Below are 16,459 nucleotides of genomic sequence, written 5' to 3'. Positions count from 1 at the left end.
GGTAGGTAGATAGATAGATAGATAGATAGATAGATAGATAGATAGATAGAATGAATGGTATTGCTTTATCTTTGCTATAAAGTACTTCTTATTTCTGAATGAACTGATAGAAGATTTGGAAAAATGCTGTCCCCAGATTAAAGAGCCAAGTCAGTGGTGAAATCCTGCCAGTATGTCCTGGTTCGGGCGTATTGGTAGTGGCGGCCATTGGTGGTTCAGAGGACCAGTAGCAGTGGTAGCGTGAGGCTCCACTCACCATCCAAGTGTCCCTATGCGCAGAGGGTGAAAAAGCGTGCGCAATGGTGGCGTATGCATGCTTCCAAACTGATAGGGAAGGTAAGTAGATTTCACCACTGGCCAGGGTGCTTGTTCAGGTGTGAAATTTGAAGACCTCTGGGATAGGTAGATAAAAATGCCAAATCCAGTCTGAACACTTGGCTGACTGTGCAACCAACAATGAAAATGGTTTTGCAAACCCAAATGCTGCCCTCCCATTCTTTAAAAAAAAAATTGTCTTGAGTTCTGTCCCTACCAAGGAACTACTTCATACAATCAGCCGGAGGTGATGAAAGAAACAAGAAAGCGAGACCCAGGAGGCATTGTATAGATGATCCTCAAATCCATATGTAAACATATGGGTAAGGACGACAGCAAATGTTGTAACCAGAACATGAATTTCTACAAAAGGGTACAACAGTGTTTTGGTTTAATCAACATGTCCACCTCTGTTTACAAGCAACAGAGAGGAAGAAAAAACATATAATTAATCCCTTAGAAAGCAGGGTTGGTCTTCGAACAGGAGTCTCTAACCTTGGCAACTTTAAGACTTGTAGACTTCAACTGTAGATATTGTTTGATGATGTTAAAAGGGAACATTGAAAGATGTCCAAGTAAAATTGCCCTTTGCAATTGAACTGATGATTTTATTAATGCCACAGGTATTCAGATGTTTTAGGATTGCACTTTCATTCCACTTCCATTTGCAGATCTGTGACAAGTTATGGTTTTCTCTTGCCTCCAGGTTCTGTCACACCACTATTCAGACTTTTTTTGCTTTTCTGACTGGCAGTTGTTAAGTCTATTATGGTAGTTTTTTAAATTATTATTTATTATTATTTTATTTATTGGATTTGTATGCTGCCCCTCTCCGCAGACTCGGGGCGGCTAACAACAGTAACAAAACAGTATAATCCAATACTAAAAACAGTTAAAACCCATTATATAAAAACCAATCATACATACAGGCATACCATGCATAAAATTTTAAAGACCTAGGGGGAAAGTGTATCTCAGTTCATTTAAAAGATGCCACAAGCCTCCCAATCTTTGATGACCATAGAGCAGGGGTCCCCAAACTTTTTACACAGGGGGCCAGTTTACTGTCCCTCAGACTGTTGGAGGGCCGGACTATTAAAAAAACCTATGAACAAATCCCTATGCACACTGCACAAATCTTATTTAAAGTAAAAAACAAAATGGGAACAAATACAATATTTAAAATAAAGAAGTAATTAAATAATTAAGTAATAAAGTAATTTATACTTCTTTATTAACAAGTAAATTTAAACTTAAATCAACAAACTCCCTCCATTTCTCCTTCCTTCCCTCCCTCCTTCCTCTCCATTTCTCTCTTCCCTCTCTCTTTTCTTCCTTCTCTCTCATTTGTTTCATTTTCCTCTCCCTCGTTTTCTCTCCATCATTTTCTCATTTTTCTCTTTTCTCTCTCTCTCTCACTCTTTCCATCTATCCCCCTTTCTCTCTTCCTCTCTATCTCTCCCTCTTTCTTTCTCTGTCCCTCTCTCTCTTTCTCTTTCTTTCTCTCATTCTCTTTCTCTCTCCCTCTTTGTATCTCTCCCTCTTTCTCCCTCTCCCTCTCTCTCTATCTCGCTCCTATCCTCCCCGCCCCTTGCCTCTGTACCTTCTCCTCACTCAGCAGCAGACCGTGGTGAGTTGACAGGAGATTCGGGAGCTTATTATATCTATTGATAAAATCTCGTGGGCTGCCGCGGGCCGGATAAATTGCCTCAGTGGGCCGCATCCGGCCCCCGGGCCGTAGTTTGGGAATCGGTGCCATAGAGTAACATGTCCCCCCCTACAAAGGTGCTGGAGATATACAACCCACATACAAACCATGAGTGGCTACCACTTGGTTGATCTCCCTGCCTCCTCCTGCTCTCAATGCTTTAGGAAGTCTTGCCAAACAAAAATAAAGCCTCTCATAGCAAAAAAGTAACCTTAAAACATTCCTAGGGGGATTAGCCAAATCTCAAGCAGAATGGCTTTTCCCATAAGATTCAGATTGAGTTGCATATTATGATCATAACATGATCATTAAGGAAATTATAAGAAGGGTACTCTTGGCCTAGCCTTTAGGAGCTGGGTTCTTCAAGATCGTGTTCCTCTGCTAGTGGGAGGGGATCAGAGGTTGTCCCAGCTAGTAAAAAAATCTCTTATTTTGCAATTTTCATTCCTTAATAATGATGTGTTTGACGTGAAGAAATATGAAAGAACTGGGAAGGGCTATTTGTCAAGCAGTCTTAATTTTACGCTTTTGAGTTCATTCTTTCTTAGTGACTGATTAAAGAAGACAGTTAGGGTTGGGCAATCCCCAGAGGGCAACCTTATCCCTGAAGACTCGCCTCCCCCCACCGCTCCATATTAGTCTTTTTCCAATGCAGTGTTCCCTCGATTTTCGCGGGTTCGAACTTCGCGAAAAGTCTATACCACGGTTTTTCAAAAATATTAATTAAAAAATACTTTGCGGGTTTTTTCCCTATACCACGGTTTTTCCCGCCCGATGACGTCATATGTCATCGCCAAACTTTCATCCGACTTTAATAAATATTTATTTTAATAAACTAATAAATAAACATGGTGAGTAATGACCTAAATGGCTGCTAAGGGAATGGGAAATTGCACTTTAGGGGTTTAAAGTGTTAAGGGAAGGCTTATGATACTGTTCATAGCCAAAAATAGTGTATTTACTTCCGCATCTCTACTTCGCGGAAATTCGACTTTCGCGGGCGGTCTCAGAACGCATCCCCCGTGAAAATTGAGGGAACACTGTATTACCTCTACTTGGAGACTCAGAATGTTGGTTATGACCTTTAAAGCCCTTCATGGCACTGGACCAGAATACCTCCGAGACCGCCTTCTGCCGCACGAATCCCAGCGACCGATTAGGTCCCACAGAGTGGGCCTTCTCCGGGTCCCGTCAACTAAACAATGTCAGTTGGCGGGTCCCAGGGGAAGAGCCTTCTCTGTGGCGGCCCCGACTCTCTGGAACCAACTCCCCCCAGAGATTAGAACTGCCCCTACTCTCCCTGCCTTCCGTAAACTCCTTAAAACCAACCTTTGCCGTTAGGCATGGGGGAACTGAAACACCTCCCCCGGGCATGTACAATTTATGCATGGTATGTTTGTGTGTGTGTTTGCTAGTAAATGGGGTTCTTTTTAAATCTTTTTAAATATTTTAAATTTATTTGGATTTGTCATGAATTGTTGTATCTTGTTGTGAACCGCCCCGAGTCTGCGGAGAGGGGCGGCATACAAATCTAAATAAATAAATAAGAATAGAATAGAATAGAATAGAATTTTATTGGCCAAGTGTGATTGGACACACAAGGAATTTGTCTTGGTGCATATGCTCTCAACGTACATAAAATAAAATATACATTTGTCAAGAATCATGTGGTACAACACTTAATGATTGTCATAGGGGTCAAATAAGCAATGAAGAAGCAATATTAATAAAAATCTTAGGATATACGCAACAAGTTACAGTCATACAGTCAACATGGGAGGAAATGGGTGATAGGAATGATGAGGAAAACTAGTAGAATAGAAGTGCAGATTTAGTAGAAAGTCTGACAGTGTTGAGGGAATTATTTGTTTAGTAGAGTGATGGCGTTCGGGAAAAAACTGTTCTTGTGTCTAGTTGTCTTGGTGTGCAGTGCTCTGTAGCGACGTTTTGAGGGTAGGAGTTGAAACAATTTGTGTCCAGGATGTGAGGGGTCAGTAAATATTTTACCCGCCCTGAATGAATGAATGAATGAATGAATGAATGAATGAATGAATGAATGTAAGTTCAAGGAATAAGATGTCTTTAGCAGGGCTGGCCAATATTCTGGACACTCTTTTGATGGTTGTTGGATTGATGTGCTGGTGGAGATCCCAGGAAAACTCTGACAAATCATGGTGAAGGAGAGGAAGAGGAACAATAGAAAGTGGGTAAAGGGGTTTTCAAGGAGCTCTATATATTGTGACAGTTCTATTGGTGGCTGCGTGTTTGGAGAGAAGTGGGAGGAAGATTGGGGAAATAAGGTTGGGATCAGGAAGTTAGCATCCACGGAGTATTTTCTCAAGCCTTTTTCTCAGCTTGGGACTTTATTAATTTATTACCACTTAATGAGCTACCTCTTGTTTAATTGCGAGAAATGATCGGTTTTATGTCATAAAGATCAACGCATTTTATCAGGCCATTATAAATTCCACACCAAAGTCCAACACGGGCTTGCAATAAATGCCTGATAGTACACTTAATTGTTTTTGGATGTGATATTATAGGATGAGAAATTTGCTGGGAGCTTGCAGCAATAACAGGAATTCAGTGCCACAAGTATTGGATTTCATTCCTTCATGGAAAGGAAGGAACACAGTTCATTGCCTTCATAAGGCAAAGGATCAAAATATTCAAAATCAAAATCATATTACCCTGTTTCCCCGATAGTAAGACACCCCCGATTGTAAGACGTATCGGGGGTTTCAGGGGGGTCGGCTAATATAAGCCGTACCCCGAAAGTAAGACATATGTCTTACTTTCGGGGAAACACGGGGGTATTGCCGGGGGGGGAGCCCGATGACGTCGCTTCCAAGCTCCCCGCGCACCCCTCGCCTTCGCCTCGCCGCGGCGCCACCGCCTCTTCCCCGGCTTGGCAAAGCGAAGGACGGCGCTGGTCCGAAGCGAGCCGAGCGGGCGGCGGCTTGCAGCGAAGGCGCTCGTCCCAGCAACCGAGTCCTGCCGAGGCTCGGCTGCAAGCGGCCAGCGAGGCCGACCGGCTCCAAGGCGAGCGGCCGGAGCTGCGCCCTCCTTCGCCCGCCTCCTTTCCGGCAGGCAGGTGGGGCTGCCCAACTGCGCAGAGCCTCCCCTCCAGACACACGCTTCCCCGACACGCGTCTGCGGCTCCACGCGTGCACGCCGCTTGGAGCCCTGAGGTTGAACTTGGAAAAGGGCTCACGAGGCTCCTGTCCCGCGGCTGCCCTTCTGGACTCTGGGGAGATGCCTTCGGGAACGCGACCCTTTCAATTTTTTTCCAATGTAAGACATACCCCGAAAGTAAGACGTAGTGGGGCTTTTGGGGGTAAAAAGAAAGTAAGACACTGTCTTACTTTCGGGGAAACACGGTATCTGTTGTGAAAGGGGAAGAAGAAGAAGAAGATTTTTCCAACGTTGAGGGTTGTTTCCCCCCAAATCTCAGGGTTTCTCTTAGGTATGTTCTCTTTCAGCGATAGTGCTGAGATCATCTTCATCAAACATTGATCAGTTTAATTGACTTAAAGGAGACTTTATTTTTTTCTTTTATCAGCAGCCTCACCTTGTGTTAGAGGCAGCAAAGGAGCATTATCTGATTTGTAGCTGTTCATCGCTGGCTTTGCTGACCGGCATTGCCTTATTTATTTATTCAATTCAATTTATTTATTTATTTATTTATTCGATTTTTATGCCGCCCTTCTCCTTAGACTCAGGGCGGCTTACAACATGTTAGCAATAGCACTTTTTTAACAGAGCCAGCCCTATTGCCCCCACAATCTGGGTCCTCATTTTACCCACCTCGGAAGGATGGAAGGCTGAGTCAACCTTGAGCCGGTGATGAGATTTGAACTGCTGACCTTCAGATCTACAGTCAGCTTCAGTGGCCTGCATTACTGCACTCTACCTGCTGCGCCACCCCGGCTCGTATTGGCTTGCTTGTATCCTGTTCTTTTCCTTCCTCTGCTTTTGAAAGAGTGGATTAGGGCAGTGTTTCCCAACCTTGGCAACTTGAAGATATTTGGACTTCAACTCCCAGAATTCCAAATATCTTCAAGTTGCCAATAATAATAATAATAATAATAATAATAATAATAATAATAATTTATTAGATTTGTATGCCGCCCCTCTCTGAAGATTCGGGGCGGCTCACAACAATAATAAAAGCAATGTTACAGTGGAACAAATCTAATATTAAAAGAGAAAAAGACATATAAAACCCTATCATTTAAAACCAAACAACACATACATGCCAAACATAAAGTATACAAGCCTGGGGAAGGTGTCTCAGTTCCCCCATGCCTGGCGATATAGGTGGGTCTTGAGTAGCTTACGAAAGACAAGGAGGGTGGGGGCAGTTCTAATCTCCGAGGGGAGTTGATTCCAGAGGGCCAGGGCCGCCACAGAGAAGGCTCTTCCCCTGGGGCCCGCCAAACAACATTGTTTAGTCGACGGGACCCGGAGAAGGCCAACTCGGTCACTGGGATTTGTGTGGTAGCAGGCAGTTCCGGAGGTACTCTGGTCCAAGGCCATGTAGGGCTTTAAAGGTCATAACCAACACTTTGAATTGTGACCGGAAACTGATCGGCAACCAGTGCAGGCCACGGAGTGTTGTAGAAACGTGGGCGAATCTGGGAAGCCCCACGATGGCTCTCGCGGCCGCGTTCTGCACGATCTGAAGTTTCCGAATACTTTTCAAAGGTAGCCCCATGTAGAGAGCGTTACAGTTGTCGAACCTCGAGGTGATGAGGGCATGAGTGACTGTGAGCAATGACTCCCTGTCCAAATAGATTGGGAAACACTGGATTAGGGATTTCACTGTGCTGTAGGCAGGAAGCAATGTCAGGGCACAGTGCAAAGTTGAATAGATCTTGCAAAAACACTGGAGGCTCAAAATTTTGCATGTCAGTACCCAGCTACAACCCTCCATTCTTTTTTGTGGGGCATAAACCAAGATTACATATAGGAGAGAGGGAAGGGGGGAAGAGAGGGAGAGGGAGAGAGGAAGAAAAAAGGAAAAAAATCACATCCCTGCAGGATCTGAAGTGATCTTTTTCACCCAACATACTTGACAGCAATTTAGGCTCCAAGAATTATTCATTAACTACCCAACCTCAAGTAGTGGAATTGCAGTTTCCAAAAGGATGTATGTGAAAGTGGAATTTATGTTGCATTTATGTTCCAAATGGCTTGACACATAGGACACAGGCAGGTTAATATTTATCTCAACTGCCAATAAATAGTTAATAAATGAAAAGCTACTGTTCCCTAATTTTCCTATTTTCCTATTATAAGCTGAAAAATGATATGTAATACATATATACTTGTTGGGGTTAGCTCTGGCTCATCTCCTGCCCCAAGGAATGTGGAGGTGGATGTGGGGGAGACATCCACATGCCGCAGGCCTGTTTTGCTCCCAGTAGAATCTGCCGACGAAGTCTCCTCTGACCAAGGAAGCGTGAGTGACAGGGAAGAGGGGAGTTTGGCAGACAGCCCAGGAGGAGATCAGTCATCTGTATCATCCCTGGATTCTGAACAAGAATTAATGACACATCCACGCTTGCGTAGAGTGATGCATAGGAGACAACAACTGAAGGATTATTACAAGAGAAAATGAGGCCACCTGTGGTTGGGTGGGGCTGCTGTAATTAGTGCTACAGATAAAAGTGCAGCCTGGTGTTTTAGCCTCATGGCAGTTTATCTGATTGTTTCATCAAGATCGTGGTTTTTGCTGTTCAGGATTGTGTGTGTGTGGACTCTCTGGACTTTAGAATTGGACTCAATTTCCCAGTTATTGGGTGAGCAATTGGACTGCATTTAACCTGTGCCTTGTGTGTACCAGAAAATCCCTTTGACATTTAAAAAGGGAGCTGTTTCTGTTTTTCTGTTTATAAAAACTTTTGAGTTTTCCTTTTATCATGTGGTGTGTGTCTTCCTGGACTAATTACCCTGTAATTACGGGCGGTTGAGACACGCCGGCAGAACATTCAGTATTTGCTGTTGTTAGTTGCAAAGTCGTGTCCAACCCATCAGGACCCCATGCACAACGTTCCTCCAGGCCTTGCTGTCCTCTATCAACACCCGGAGTCCATTTAAGCTGCTTCAGTGACTCCATCCAGCCACCTCATTTTCTCTGTCGTCCCTTCCTTCTTTTGCCCTCAATTGTTCCCAGCATTAGGCTCTTCTCCAGTGAGTCCTCATCAGGTGGCCAAAGTATTCGAGTTTCATCTTCAGTCAGGGTTGATCTCTAGGACTGACCAGTTTGATTGCCTTGTAGTCCAAGGGACTCACAGGACTCTTCTCCAGCATCATAGTTCAAAGGCCTCCATTTTTTCACTGCTAAGTCTTTCTTACAGTTCAACTTTTACATCCATATATTGCAACTGGGAAAACCATAGCCTTGACTATAGGCACTTTTGTTGGTAGGGTGATGTCTCTGCTTTTTTATTATGCTGTCTAGATTTGCCATGGTTTTCCTCCCCAGGAGAAAGCGTCTTTTAATTTCTTTGTTGTAGTCCCTATCTACGGTGATCTTGGAGTCCAGGAAAATAAAATCTGTCATTACCTCCATTTCTTTCCCATCTGCTTGCCATGAATTGAGAGGGCCGGGTGCCATAATCTTAGTTTTCTTAATGTACAGTACATACCTTAATTAGAAGCAAATAATTTTCTGTATTTGCATACCAACTGTAACATCAGTTTATGCTTTTTAAAATAGTCCTCTCCCCCCTACTTTTTAATATCTACATGGAACCCCTTGGTGTAGATCATCCAAGGGCATGGGGTGAGGTATCATCAATATGATACCCAGTTATACATATCCACCCCATGTCCAGTCATTGAAGCAGTGGAAGTGATGTGCCGGTGCCTGGAGGCTGTTAGGGTCTGGATGGGTGTCAACAGGCTCAAACTCAACTCTGACAAGACGGAGTGGCTGTGGGTTTTGCCTCACAAGGACAATCCCATCTGTCTGTCCATTACCCTGGGGGGGGGGAATCTTTGATCCCCTCGGAGAGGGTTCGCAACTTGGGCGTCCTCCTTGATCCACAGCTAACATTAGAGCACCATCTTTCGGCTGTGGCGAGAAGGGCCTTTGCACAGGTTCACCTGCTGCACCAGTTGTGACCCTATTTGGACAGGGAGTCATTGCTCACAGTCGCTCATGCCCTCATCACCTCGAGGTTTGACTACTGCAATGCTCTCTACATGGGACTACCTTTGAAGAGTGTTTGAAAACTCCAGATCGTGCAGAACGCAGCCACAAGAGCTATCATGGGGCTCCCTAGATATTCCTATGTCTTTCCAACACTCTGCGGCCTGAACTGGTTGCTGATCAGTTTCCGGTCACAATTCAAAGTGTTGGTAATGACCTATAAAGCCCTACATGGCATCGGACCAGAATACCTTCGGAACCGTCTTCTGCCGCACGAATCCCACCGACCGATAAGGTCCCACAAAGTTGGCCTTCTCTGGGTCCCGTCAACTAAACAATGTCGTCTGGCAGGCCCCAGGGGAAGAGCCTTCTCTGTGGCGGCCCTGGCTCTCTGGAATCAACTCCCCATGGAGATTAGAACTACCCCCACCCTCCTTGCCTTTCGTAAGTTACTGAAGATCCCTCTATGTCGCCAGGCATGTGGAAACTGAGATACCCTTGGGCTTATATTGTTTATGTATGGTATGATTGTATTGCATGGTTTTAAATAATGGGTTTTTAGATGTTTTTTAAACATATTGGATTTGTCACGTTGTTGTTATTGTTGTGAGCCGCTCCGATTCTCCGGAGAGGGGCGGCATACAAATCTAATTAATAATAATAATAATAATAATAATAATAATAATTATTATTATTATTATTATTATTATTATTATTATTTTGAAGATGAAAAAGGATCTTGTTGCAATTAAAGAAGTTTCTTCGCATGCCAAGTTTGGAACACAGCTGCTTTCTTAATAGAGGTTTAGAGTCAGGAGTTGTGTGAGAGATTTCAAAACAGCTGACAAGCTTTCTATAGCAAACACTTTCTATAGGTAATATTCCTCTAAGAGAACAAAGCCCTTTAGTCATACTCATTGCTCCCCACATAATCCTTTGACGTCTTACTTAGAAATCTTTCCTGCCATTTCCTTGTTCCTTCTTAGTGGTTGCAAACTGGGCATGATGTCAAGATGCCTGGTGTGTCCAGTAGAGTAGGTGTAACCATGCAATCGTAGTGGGCCTCTTTGGGCTGAACAGGAAAACAATGCTGGCAGCCAAGGAATTTGCCCTCCTGTGTTGCAATCCAGTAGAAACCTTGTCGTGTCCCTGGGCTCTTGCAACTGGGGAAGCAAAGATTAACGTTAAGAGCTTTGCAGGGAAGGTATTCATCCTAAAGCAGGGGTGTCAAACTTGACTTCATTGAGGGTTGTGTTTGACCTCAGGGGGCCGGGGTGGAGTGGGGGAGCCTGGGAGACCCCAACTGCTCTGCCAGCAAAAACGGGCTCCTGGGCTTCGTTTTCAGCTGCAACTGCCTCCTGCATCCCTCTGGCAGCAAAAACAGAACTCTGGAGGGTCGTAGGAGGCCCACCTGAGCTCCATTTTCACTAACAGAGGCATAGCAGGTTGGTCCTTCCTTGTTTCCAGGGCAGCCCCGCCTATCCAAGCATCCCACGGGCTGGATCTGGCCCCTGGGCCTTGAGTTTGACACCCCTGTCCTAAAGAACCCCAAACTGCAATTTGGGGAACTCCAGAAGGAAACAAGTGTAGATAGACAGAAGATAGAATTCTTTATTGGCCAAGTGGCCTTTCGTAAGGCCACGAAGACCTGGCTTTACTGGCAGGCCTGGGGACCATAAATTTACATCCTTGATGGCCAACTCTATGAATGGTGTGCATGTGTATGACTGTGGCTGTCCCTTTTTAATAACTTTTTATGGAGTTTTAGTTTTAGATAATGTTTTAGTTTTAGATAATGTTCGACTTCTTTTTATCCCTTTGTATCTATTTATATTGTATTTTTATTATTGTTGTAAGCCGCCCTGAGTCCTTCGGGATTGGACGGCATAGAAGTCAAATAAATAAATAAATAAAGTGTGATTAGACACACAAGGAATTTGTCTTTGGTTCATAGGCTCTCAGTGTACATAAAAGAAAAAGATACATTTGTCAAGAATCATGAGGTACCACACTTAATGATTGTCAAAGGGGTCAAATAAGCAATGAAGAAACAATCAATATTAATAAAAATCTTAAGGATACAAGCAGCAAGTTACAGTCATAAGTGGAAGGAAATGGGTGATAGGAATGATGGGAAAAAAACTAGTAGTAATAGAGGTGTAGACTTAGTAAATAGTTTGACAGTGTTGAGGGAATTATTTAGCAGAGTGATGGCGTTTGGGGAAAAAACTGTTCTTGTATCTAGTTGTCTTGGTGTGCAGTGCTCTGTAGCGACGTTTTGAGGGTAGGAGTTGAAGCAGTTTGTGTCCAGGATGTGAGGGGTCAGTAAATATTTTCCCCGCCCTCTTTTTGACTCGTGCAGTATACAGATGGTCAATAGAAGGCAGATTGGCAGCAATTGTTTTTTCTGCACTTCTGATTCTCCTCTGAAATCTGGGTCGGTCTTGTTGGGTTGCAGAACCAAACCAGGCAGTTATAGAGGTGCAGATGACAGACTCCATGATTCCTCTATAGAACTGTATCAGCAGCTCTATTGGGCAGTTTGAGCTTCCTGAGTTGATGCAAAAACAACATTCTTTGTTGTGCTTTTTTGATGACGTGTTTGATGTTAGGTGACCATTTTAGGTCTTGAGATATGATAGAATCTAGAAATTAGAAATTAGAAATTAGACAGCACAAAGTAAGGCGCTGTTCTGCCGGCGTGTTTCAACTGCCCGTAATTACAGGGTAATTAGTCCAGGAAGACACACACCACACGATAAAAGGAAAACCCAAAAGTTTTTATAAACAGAAAAACAGAAACAGCTCCCTTTTTAAATGTCAAAGGGATTTTCTGGTACACACAAGGCACAAGTTAAATGCAATCCAATTGCTCACCCAATAACTGGGAAATTGAGTCCAATTCTAAAGTCCAGAGAGTCCACACACAATCTTGAACAGCACAGAAACCACGATCTTGACGAAACAATGAATCAGATAAACTGCCACAAGGCTAAACCAGCACGCTGTTCTTTTTATCTGTAGCACTAATTACAGCAGCCCCACCCAGCCACAGGTGGCCTCATTTTCTCTTGTAATAATCCTTCAGTTGTTGTCTCCTATGCATCACTCTACGCATGCGTGGATGTGTCATTAATTCTTGTTCAGAATCCAAGGATGATACAGATGATCGATCTCCTCTTGGGCTGTCTGCCAAACTCCCCTCTTCCCTGTCACTCACGCTTCCTTGGTCAGAGGAGGCTTTGACGGCAGATTCCATCGGGAGCAAAACAGGCCTGCGGCATGTGGATGTTTCTCCCACATCCCCCTGCACATTCCTTGGGGCAGGAGCTGGGCCAGAGCTAACCACAACAGGTGCTAGGAAATACCACCCCAAAAGAACCCAGGTTCTCTGTTCCTCTGCCATTTAGCCGCCTTTGCCCCCTCTTTGGAGCACATATTTGCAATCCTGTGTTTGCCTATCCATTTCCATACTCCTCTCTTTTCCTGTGGGCATTTTGCGTTTGACAAAACAGGAAGACACTTCAGCCATGCACTTGCTTCTTCCCATGAGCGTGCTCAAGGAGATTTCATCTCATGGGTAACATCTTACAGCTCTTCTGAGGACGGACTGAGATTGCAGCATGAACCCCAAGGATAGGAACCGCAGGATAAAGAACATTTTACAGTTGAAGTCCAAACTGGAGTAGGTGTCTGATACAAATCCGGGGTTTTATCTAGGGCCAGTTAAAGAAGGCAATGAAATGATCGAATCTCCACAGATTTTCTCCTAAGAAAAATGAACTGGTAGGTGGAAGGAGGAATCTGTTGTTGTGGTGATGCAAGCATATGGTGCAGTCATATCTTCTGACCAAGGCTTTCCGTTCTTTGAAGTGAGGATGCCTCTCATAACAGATGCTTAATTACAATATATCATCATCCTCATTTTAACCATTGCAGGATGAACGCCTCTTCTTCCACATATTTCCAACCAATATGGTCCTGAGTTTTCTTTGGCCAATTGGGGCCTGCAATACCTGCTTGTGTTGTTGATCCATTTTGTTTTAGGTCTGTTGTCATGCGTGCTTTTTATCAAATGGGTTAGGGTTAGGGTTCACCTTGTCCAGATATATATGCAGAGTAACACAGGAGGACTAGATAAGGTTTCAGAATATATTGTGGCAATTAATGAACCAGATAAATGACAAAAGACTCGTTTGTAGAAAACAATAGTTTACTCTTCAGTGCAAAATATCTTCAGTCTTCAATATACAGGAACTTTACATTAGCTATATTCAGCTTACTTACAAGTAGATATTCAATCAATCCAGGTTACAAGTAGATATTAAACCAATCGAGGTTTCTAGTAGATACTAAACCAATCCAGGTTTCTTCGTATCACTACTCTACTCAATATCTAACTCACGCTCAAACTGCTCCAGCCAGCCAACTAATAACCACCACTATCAACAGCAAACAACCACAAAATCATAATGAAGTTGATTTGCATCTTATGATGCTCTGGCCCAATCACGTTGCAGTTCACACTCAATGACTCAGCATTAGCGTGCTTCTATTCTACTTTTTACTTCTATGGTAATGCAATGAAATATCATCCAGGATTGCTAATCCTGACACACCTGCCGTCACTTCTTCTTGCTATGTGATTATCTCCGGGACCACCTTCTGCTGCACGAATCCCAACGACCAGTTAGGTCCCACAGAGTGGGTCTTCTCTGGGTCCCATCAACTAAACAATGCCGCTTGGTGGGACCCAGGGGAAGAGCCTTCTCTGTGGTGGCCCCGGCCCTCTGGAACCAACTCCCCCCAGAGATTAGAATTTCCCCCCACCCTCCTTGCCTTTCGTAAGCTACTTAAAACCCACCTCTGCCGCCAGGCATGGGGGAATTAAGATAATCTTTCCCCCTAGGCCTTTACAATTTTATGCATGGTATGTCTGTATGTCTGTTTGGTTTTTATTATAATGGGTTTTTAATTGTTTTTAGTATTGGATTATTATTATATGCTGTCTTATTATTGCTGTTAGCCGCCCCGAGTCTCCGGAGAGGGGCGGCATACAAATCCAATAAATAAATAAATAAAATAAATAAATAAATATGTGACCAGCCAATTTCCATTTGTTTACTCTCTTGATGAAATTATATACCATCATTTGCTCTCTAAACTACGTGTCTTATGATGCCGAGAATTTACTTTCCATTGCTCTTTGAGGCCACTCGTAGCTTTTCTATTGATTGTAAGGTTAATGTCCATGTTTCACTGGCATATGTCAAAGCAGGTAGTACACACTGATTGAAAACTTTTCAGGCAGTGGGGCAGGAGGTTCTTGAAAATTATGCTTTGCTTGTCGAATGCCTCATTTAACCACACAAACCCCTTTGTCTTGTCAAGGCCCCAATCATACAGGGAGAATTATGATTGATTGATTGATGGATGGATGGATGGATGGATGGATGGATGGATGGATGGATGGATAGATAGATAGATAGATAGACGGACTGATGGATGGATGGACAGGAATAGAGATAGATTAGAGATAGATATAGGTAGAGAGATAGAGAAATTAGATATGTAAATTAGATTTAATATAGATTACATTTAGATATAGATTAGATATAGATTACCTAAAAGAGGGTAGAAATGTCGGTGCATCTTATACACTGAATACAGCCATTTTTGGCCTCCAGGAGCATTGCACCACGTCCTATTGTTGTGAAAAATAGGCCTGTTTCTTGCAAAAAATGGGGTGTGCAGAGATTTTAGGAGGTGTGCAGAGTGCTTTGGGGGGGGGGAGGCTGAGGGAAAGCAAAAATGCCCTCCAGCTTCCCAAATTATCTGCACACCCCAATTTTGAAAAAAACAAACAGGCCCATTTTTCACAAAAACACAGAGAGCTCCAAGGGGCTGGGGGAAAGCGAAAGCACCGTCACTTTGTGAAAAAAATTGGCTGTTTTTCATAAAAATTGGGAGGGGTATTGCCTTAACTCAGGCCCCAGCCCTCTGCATGCCCTGTTTTTTGCAAAAATGGATCGGTTTTTCCCAAAAATGGGGCGCCCAGAGAGTTTGGGAGCCTTGCAGAGTTACTCCTGGAGCCAAAGAGGACAAAACCTTTTCTTTCTTTCTTACCTCTTTGAAATCTTGGTGGGTCTTATAGTCTGAAAAATAAGGTATAGATTAGATATAGATATAGAGTGGTACCTCTACCTAAGAAGGCCTCTACTTAAGAACTTTTCTAGATAAGAACCGGGTATTCAAGACTTTTTTACCTCTAGTTAAGAACCCGAGCCAGGAAAAATTTCCCAGGAAATTTGAGAGTGGCACGAAGGCCCGGCCAGTTTCCTGCCATTCCCCTTTTAATCCCGGCCATCTCAGGCTTTTCTGGACTGTCAGAGGAGCCTTTCAGTGCCGCTTAAGGAGGCTTTGGTAGTCCAGAGCGAACGAAGCATTTTCCTTTCTCTGGGCGCTTGGACAGGGAATAAACCTCTGCCAGTGCCCAGAGAAAAGAAATGCTCCCATTGCTCTGGGCAGCCCAAAGCACAAGGAGCGTTTTCCTTTCTCCGGGCGCTGTCTCAGAGCATAGTTCCCTCTAAGCTGAGCAGTGAGCAATCGCTCACTTAAAAATCATCATCAACTCAGAGTTTTCCAAACCTGCCCAGAAGCCGAGAGGGAAAGAGTGAGAGGGAAGGAGAGAGAGAGGAAGAGAGAGAAACAGATAGAAAAAAGAGAGGAAGGAAAAGAGAAAGAAAAAGAATGGGAGTAAGGAAGAGAGAAAGAAAATCAAAATCTAGTTTGAAACTAGCTCAACTATTTAAGTGGCATTTTGATATTGATAGAGTTGCCCTATTATGAGCTCACTGTTATAGACACACAGTACAGTATTTTATTTTGAAATTCTCTGAGGCAAAACAGGGTGGATTTTTTATTTATTTATTTATTTATTTGTTTATTTAATATTTCTGTGCCGCCCAGTCCCAAAGGGACTGCCGCTCAGACACTATACTTTTCCGCCTACCCCCCCCAAAAAATTAGAGGGAACACTGTCTCAGAGTCCCTCTTTTTTTTTTTTTATGCCTTAAAGTTTTGGATTTTTTTGATTCCCTTCACCTCACCTTCTTCCTTCGGCAGCGACTGTCCTCCTCCTCCTCTTCTTCTTCCTCCTCCTCCCACCCAAATCCCGAGCTTTTATTTCTTTCCTAATGGGTTTGCACGCATTATTTGCTTTTACATTGATTCCTATGGGAAAAATTGCTTCTACCTAAGAACGTTTCTACTTAAGA

At 43.5% G+C, this 16,459-nt stretch overlaps 1 protein-coding gene across 5 annotated transcripts in view; it reads left to right on the top strand.

The window, feature by feature from the left end:
* Nucleotides 1–16,459, top strand: part of LOC139174007 (beta-1,4-galactosyltransferase 3-like) — a 46,062-nt gene that overhangs the window by 12,962 nt on the left and 16,641 nt on the right. The window lies entirely within an intron of this gene.

This window comes from Erythrolamprus reginae, chromosome 11, assembly GCF_031021105.1.
Source record: "Erythrolamprus reginae isolate rEryReg1 chromosome 11, rEryReg1.hap1, whole genome shotgun sequence".
Classification (NCBI taxonomy): Eukaryota; Metazoa; Chordata; class Lepidosauria; order Squamata; family Dipsadidae; genus Erythrolamprus; species Erythrolamprus reginae.
Note: the sequence above shows the minus strand (reverse complement) of the source record. Positions and strands in the feature narration are given on the sequence as shown.